The following is an 8,202-nucleotide window of genomic DNA, read 5'->3' as shown; positions in this document are numbered from 1 at the left end:
TACAAAGAAGCATGAAAGTATTTTCTATATTCAGGGATATAAGGAGATATTGTAAACTGATTTTGAGTAGACCCAGGCAAAGAATTCAAAGATGTTGGTTTAAATATGTTCACAAAGTTTTAAATATATATATTCAAATAATTCAATAAAAGTATGCTACTGATGAATCAAAAAGTAGGGAATCTCAACAGAAAAATGGAAACTATAAAAATAACCAAATGGGAAACTAAAATTAGAAATCGCAATCCTAAAATGAAAAATTCACTAGATGGACTTAAAAGCAGATATGTGATGGCAGAAAAATATTGGTGAAATTTCCACTAGATAGTAGAAATTATGCTATCTAAAGAACAGAGAAAACTCTCTGTTGGGAAAATAATAGAGCCTCACATATCTATGGGGCAGTATCAAGTATTCCAATAAAAGGGGAGGATAGATAGCAGGAGGAAGAAATATAAATAATTGCCAAAACCTTCCTAGATTGGACTTCAAGCCTCAAAACCTTGAACCAAAAAATTCTTGATGTTTAAGTGTCTTTCTTGTAGACAGCAGATTCTATGCTGAAATGTATTAATTTATAGATGTAAGAAATGTATTAATTTATAGGTATAAGAAACTCAATGAGATCCAGGTAGGATAACACAAAGAGAACCATATATGTACCTATTAGAGTTAAGTTTCAAAAGACGAAAACAACAATCTTGCATGGAGGAAGAAAAAAGCACAAACGGGCAGGGATTTAGTAATGGCCAGATTTCTATTAGATACAATGGATGTTAAAGTTACTGGAATTACATATTTGAAATACTGATACAAACCACAAACTATCAATTAAGAATTCTAAATGCAGCAAAACTGTCTTTCAAAAGCAAAGGTGAAATAAAGTCTTTTCCAGATAGGCAAAAACTGAGAGAATTTATTGTTAAAATAACCCACTAGAGAATATATTAAAGAAAGCTCTTTGGGTATAAGACAAATGACACCAGATGGTATCTCAACTCCACAGGAAGGAATACTGGCACAGAAAATGGTAAATTTTCAAATAAACATAAAATGCTGTTTACATATGCATATTCATATAAATGTATAATTTCTTTTCTTTCTGAAATTTGTAAGTTCTTTAAAAAACATGGCTAATTAAAGCAAAAAATATAACACTATATTGTTTTTCTTAGAGATCTAGAGGTAATGTAATTGACAATAACACAAATGATAGAAACAGAAATTGAAAATAAACTGATGTAAACTTACTTTATTCAAAGTTAGAATTAACTAGCATTAACTAGAAATGATGCATATTATGCCTAGAGTGAGCATTAAAAATTAACAAAGAGAAATACAGGTTTAAAAGTGAGAGTGGGCAATGGTGGCTCAGTGGCAGCGTTCTTACCTGCCATGCTGGGCGGGGGAGATACTATGATCACGAAGGTGGTTTTCCCAGGGTGAGGCTCATCCATTGCACTCCAGGTGTGCTGATCCCTGTGATTTCCCCAAACGCGGGAAACTCGACCACATAGTTGGGGACTGTGTTCATGTTTTCACCTGAAAAAGGAAAAAATAAAAGCAGCAGTGAAGACTTGATTTTAAAAGAACTAAGCAAACAGAGACAAAACTGTAGACATAAATTCAACAATTTATAATTACGGAAAAGGGGAATGGAATAAAAATTTCAATAAAGAAGCAGAATCCAAGAATCTGCTGTCTACAAGAGAGACTTAAATTCAAAGATAAAAATAAATTGAAGGTAAAAGATTGGATAAAGATGTAACATCAAACAAAAAGCCCAAGAGAGTGGAAGCAACTATATTAATAACAGCAAAAGAGACTTTAAGATGCAGAAAATATTAGAAAAAAAATATCTCTAGTAATAAAATGGTCAATAGAGCAGAATAATACAAGCATATTAAACGTATAATTACATTAAAACATATCCTTGAAGTTCTTTCAGCAATATTTTGTAATTCTCATGTTATAAGTTTGGTTTTCCTTCTTCATCTCCAAAGATCTCTTGCTGCATGGGTTTTCATGGTTCTCATAACTCTGTCCAAAAATGTTTTCTCTTGTAAAGGATTCCAGTAAACTAATCAAGACCCACATAGAATGGGTGGAGTCCATCTCACTTTAATCAAAGGTTGATACCCACAATCGAGTGAGTCACATCTCTGAAGATAATCTAATCAAGCTTCCAATATACAGTGCTGAATAGGGATTAGAAGAAATGGCTGCTTCCATGAGAAGGATCAGGATTAAAACATGACTTTTCTAGGGTACATAGATCCTTTCAAACTGGCGCAGAAGGGAAGTCAGATTTTGTCAAATGCTTTTTATGTATTGATTGATATTTTTTTGTCCTTTATTCTCCTGATGAGATGTATTCCATTAATTAATTTTCAGATGTTGAGACAACCTTATCCTGGGATAAGCCCCCACTGTTCACTGAAAGGTTGTTGACTCTCACAATGGTCTAGGAATATGTGAGCCTGATAGCATAGCCTTGAAAATAGCATTGTAAAGATAATAGTAATAAGAATATCAGGATCCAATAATTATTTTTATAGAGATATTATAGGTGATTTAAAGTTTTCTACTTTATACATACTATATGATTAACTTTTTATCTAGATCCTGTGTTGTTTTTATATGTGAAAAAATTAAATATTTTTTAAAATGGAAACTAGGTTTCATAGAGGATGGGGTGGAGGCCTCATATTATAGCCATCATTTTATCTAACAATGTATGTCCTTTCTGAGGTGTAAGTGGAAAATGTATGGACCCCTATCAATGGGTAACATTTTGAGACACATTTAGGGGTACAGGGAGTGGGGCTATGTTCTTAAGAAGATGGGTGTGGTTTAAACATCTCTGTGCTGATAGAAAGGTATGGGGCTAACACGGACCAAGAAGTCATTAATTAAGAATATAATAGTAATAAAATTTTCTCGTTTTTATTGGCTTGAATGCATTAAAAAAGCATTTACCTTTTAACTCTAGTTTGAACAGACAATAGAATAAAACCTTTGAAAAGAGAGGCTAAGTGCCCCCTGCAAAAGAATCCTGACAACACTGCACCAGTGCTAGGGTGTTATTCCAGTCCAGACAACACCTTTACTATGATTCCTCTTCAACGCTAAGCTTTGCTCCCTAAAGGGGGAGAACATATTTTTTTCATAAGCAGATTCCTTCCATATCTTGTGTAAGTTGTTTTCTGATGTGGTAATATAAAATTATTTCACTTAAATACCAAATGATGCCTAGTACCTAAAATCCTTAGCTCTGATGTGATGAGTTCCTCTCAAACAAAATGACAAAAGAAGAATAAGTTCCCCGCCCCCAGACATATGCAATCTCAGAGAAACTTCTCCCTAAGTAGATAATAATTATGTCTACCATTCTGAGTACCTGCAGTGCATAGTTCTAGGTACCTTACGTATGCTCGTCATTTAATTCTTTCAGCAAGCCAACAAAGTAAGAAGTGATGTTGCCATTTTATAGATGAGAACTGTGTTCCCAGGCATTTTGTCTGAGATTGTGCATCTCCTGTGCGGCAGGAATGATATGTACTCATATTCATTTTTCACAGTAACTTGCTCTTTGGGAACTGTACTGCATTTTCTCCTTAAGTATTGGGAAGGAAAAAATGTAAGAAAATGAACATGGCTCTGAATCTATTTTTATCTCTTGGTCACACAAAAGATAACATTATTGTTTCTTTAGCACTTTGTAGTTCTAAAAGGGGCCACAATAATAAAAGATCACCAACTAATTCAATTCCTGGAACCAATCAGAGGTGACGATTCCATCTCCCACTATAATTAATTGGAATTAATTAATATTTATAAATTATTGGCACTATTAACCATTTAGAGACTTCAACATCTAATTGTATTTGGTGTGAATTTCTGCCTTCTGTAATATTTCATAACTGCTGTGAAAATTTACACTAAATTTTATGGGGGGAAAAAGAGGGGAGGGAGATGAAGCAAGAGTGATTAAGGGACAAAGGAAAATAGGGAAAGAGTGAGACTGTATTAGTTTGTTAGTGATGCCAGAATGTAATATACCAGAAATGGAATGGCTTTTAAAAAAGGAATTAAGTTATAAGTTTACTGTTCTAAAGCCATAAAAATGTCCAAACTAAGGCATGTAGAGAATGATATATTAACTCATGAAAGGCTTATGTTTATCATATGGGAAGGCACATGACTGGCATCTACTGGACTTTGTTCCTGTTTCCATTGCCTCCAGCTTCTGATGCCAGTGGTTTCTTCTCTAAGTGTGAGCCTTCACTTTGTCCCTCTAGAACACAACTCTGAGTTCTGGCTTGCTTAGCATGTCATGGGAAGGCACATAGTGAAGTCTGCTGGTTTCTGCATCACCAAAGTTCCATGTTTAGGCATCTCTGTTAGTTCTAAGCTTTCTCTAAAATGTTTACTCTTTTAAAGGACTTGAGTAAACTGATGAAGACCCACCTTGAATGGGCAGAGTCACATCTCAATCTAATCCAAAGATCACACCCATGGTTGAGTGGTCACATCTCCATGGAAATTATCCAGTCAATGTTTCCACCCCACAATATCAAATCAGGGCTAAAAGAAACATGGCTACCCCCACAACGCTGGATCAGGAAAAAGAACACAGCTTTTCTGGGGTACATAATAGCTTCAAACTGGCACAGAGAGAGACTGTGATTTCAAAGAGACCATCTATAATGAAATCAGGAAATGGTTGGATCCTCTTCCCAAATCATCACCCGTATTCATCCATTCAGTGAAATTGGGGCTGCATTAGTAGGGACATCAATAACAAAATTAAAACTTCTCAAGAGCAAGCTTCAGAGTTCCATAAAAACCAGTTAAACAACACTGAAAGGCTCAGTAACTGTTATTTTATTTTTTTTGACTAGATTGGGCTCTGAAAAAAAAAGTGGAGAATATCCCCATAGATGTCCAGTTCCACACTGAAGAATCACAAGAGATGGAGAACTTAAATAAGGAAGGAACAATTCAAGTAGTCCATCTTCAGAGGCTTCTTTTTCATTCTGACCTCTGAGAACTTCCCTGTATAGAATTATCATTGAAAAATAGAAGTATCTCAAGTACTTTTTTCCTCAAACCAGTGTCACCTGGGCAATTACAAATGTACTTTAACTCCACAAACAGAAGTTCAGCCAATTTAATTGCCTACCTTTTAGTGAAAATTAAGGAATTATATGTCCCCAAGTATAAGAAAGTTCTGAGGAAATTTTAAATTGGAGGGAAAACTACCTCAGCTCACTATTCCTTCTCTATTTGATTCTTGATCTGTTATTTAGAAGGCCTGTATTATACTGCTAAACAATACAATACTATAACAACCCAAATGATCAAGAGTAAGATAGTAGGGTTTAGAAAAATTGAAGAGACTGATAAGACAATTACAGAAATAAAAACTACATTAGATAAGTATATATTAATACTTTTGAAAACATCAGAGTTGATGGCATACAGGAGAAATAAATCCACTAATAACAACACTGTAAGTTTGATGAAAGGGAATATGTAAAGTATAGAAGACAGGAAATAGAACATGTGCATAATTTCCTTTTCTAAAGAGGATAACAGAAAAGTAAAGATCAAGAATACTGGGTATGTTCAAGGAATATCAAGAGTAGGTGGCTTCAAAATGTTTTATTAACATTCACTAAAATGAAACAAGAAGAACATTAATACATAATAGAATAAATCATTTAAGAAAAACATTACTCTTTAGAATTCTTTATCCATCCCCACTTATTCCAGAAATGTGATAATTTATAAAGTTCTGTTATCTACATGTTACAAAGAGGTTAAAAGTGAAGTCAATCTATTGGAACCCTATATACTTACATACATTACTCCCCTTCCATTATCCACTATGGATTAAAAAGTTATCAAAAGGTTTGAAAGCCTTGGTACCTGCATAGAGACTTTCATTTTGTTTTTTTCCCTTTTATTCTAGTAGTACATTAGTTCTCAAATTTTAAGGTGTATAAATATCGTGGGCACAAAATTATGTATGAAAGACATATGTGAGTACAGTAAAAAATAAAGAATTTGGGGTATAACAATCAATAGATTCTATTCCATTTTTAGAATTTTACTCCTAATTAAATTGCAACACCCACCATTGTAGTTAATTTAAAATGAATACACTTTCTCAAAGATTGTATATACAGTTGCTGCTTATGACAACTTTAAAACACATGTTCAAATTAGCTAATTAAGATATAGCCTCACAAGAATTTTCATTTCAATAATATAAAGATATTTTAAGGTCATATGTCTGTTTATTAAATAATCACAATTAAATATTAATAAAAAGGAAAAATGAGTAAAATTTAGTTTGCCAGCTTTAATATAGTTCAGACAATTGCAAATTTAATAATTATACATGAATTTTCTATCTTGTTGAATAGTATTTAAACCAAAAATATCTTTGCTATACTATTTAATAAAACTGTGCAATGCTTTACTCTTTCTACCTCTATAAACAATAAGCAAATTTAAATGTCACTGCAGGGAACAGATGGTATTGATCACCAAGTGCAGCTGTTTAATGTCAATGCCAGTTCTTAGAGTGGATTCTTTTGCAGTGCAAGATGTAGTCATGAAGTCTACCCTACTTTTAAACCCTATGTCAAAGAATCTTGTCAATCTTCATTGGTGAAGCATGTTTTCTTTCGGTGGATATTTCTTTTAATGAATTATTTACTGAGAATTTACCATATTCTTGGGGTGCTGAAGATATCTCCAACTTCTATAAGCTTATGGTCTAATGTGTGATCGTAGGAAAACAATTTCTCAGAAGGTGGTATATGTAGAAATAAATGTAGTGACCTAGATCAATACTGTACTGGGTCTGTAAATAACTAATGGAGGTGTTGGTTCCAGACATTTCAGTCTATTGATTCATAGAAATGATTATGAGTGAGAAAGGCAAATGTGAAATAGATTATATCTCCATTCCCCCCCCCCCTTTCTTTGCTTAATCTAGATTGATTCTTGACAGGAAACCTTATGCCGAGCCTGTGAACTCTTCAGTTCTGCAGTTAGAGGACACGTGAGGCAACTTTATGAATCCCTCCATTTTCTGAAAATTTAGTAAATTGCAGTGGTTTTTGAGTGATTAGGAATTGTCAGTGATTTCCATTCCTGTGAGAGCATGTAGGTCTTTGATTCAGAGACACATCTCATGTATTTTATATCACTATGGCTGCACCTGTAGTAAGTACGCAGGAATGACAGACAAATTGAATTAACTGCTCTCTCACTTCTGAATAAATCTAACTTGTTCGTTGGTGTTTGTGCTCAGATCAGATAACATAACTAATGACACTTCCATCTTAAAAAAAAAAGTCCTGGTTATATGCTTCTGTTTAAATTATATAATTTTTCTATCTCTTACTAATTTTTATGCTTGAGACATTTGATTAGAACAGACCCTCCTTATGTAATGAACTCAGATGGAAATTTGTACTAATTAGCCTCTATTTTAACATCCACTCAACTCCTGTGGCAATGATAATACTCTTAATAAACATTATTAAAGTATTACTTCAGATTAATTTGTATTACTTAGTTTACACACTGGAATGAATTCCAATATCTATCTAAAAAGGCATAGCATAGACGTGAACCATATGTAAGCCCCAAATGAACTTAAGAAAATGAAATCTCTGAGAATGTGAGATGTGCTAAAGTAGTATGTTATAATGATTTGCATCTGATGTTAGGCATTAATGCCTAATAATTGCTTACTCTTTCCATAAAAGAAACTTTCCATTTTGTTTCTATAATTTTAATACTGGCTCAAGTTGTGACCAAGTTCTCGGTAACCTACAAATATATTTTGACACTTTGTTTATCTATCAATGGACAGTTATAATACTGGATTTTTAAATGCATATGTGTGAAAAGGTTTGATTATAAAGGAAAAATAATCTTTGCCTTTAGTTATTTAATAATATAGAAAGAATATGTGTGTGTGTGTATATATATATATAGATAGATAGAGAGAGAGAGAGAGAGAGAGAGAGAGAGAGGCATGAAAACACATATAATATTGATGTGTGATACACTTGGACTTTTTTTGTAAGTTGACATTTCTAACACATACTCAATTAGTCATGAGCTCAGCACTCTTACTCCTTCATTTGAGATTTAGTTTAAAAACAGGATTCTAAG

General features: G+C 33.3%; 1 pseudogene; it reads left to right on the top strand.

Annotated features, from left to right (window-relative positions):
- The first annotated feature begins 1,395 nt into the window (after window positions 1–1,395).
- LOC143678516 (U1 spliceosomal RNA) lies at window positions 1,396–1,545 on the top strand (annotated as a pseudogene).
- Window positions 1,546–8,202: the final 6,657 nt, after the last annotated feature.

Source organism: Tamandua tetradactyla, chromosome 3 (genome assembly GCF_023851605.1).
Source record: "Tamandua tetradactyla isolate mTamTet1 chromosome 3, mTamTet1.pri, whole genome shotgun sequence".
In the NCBI taxonomy this organism is placed as follows: domain Eukaryota; kingdom Metazoa; phylum Chordata; class Mammalia; order Pilosa; family Myrmecophagidae; genus Tamandua; species Tamandua tetradactyla.
Note: the sequence above shows the minus strand (reverse complement) of the source record. Positions and strands in the feature narration are given on the sequence as shown.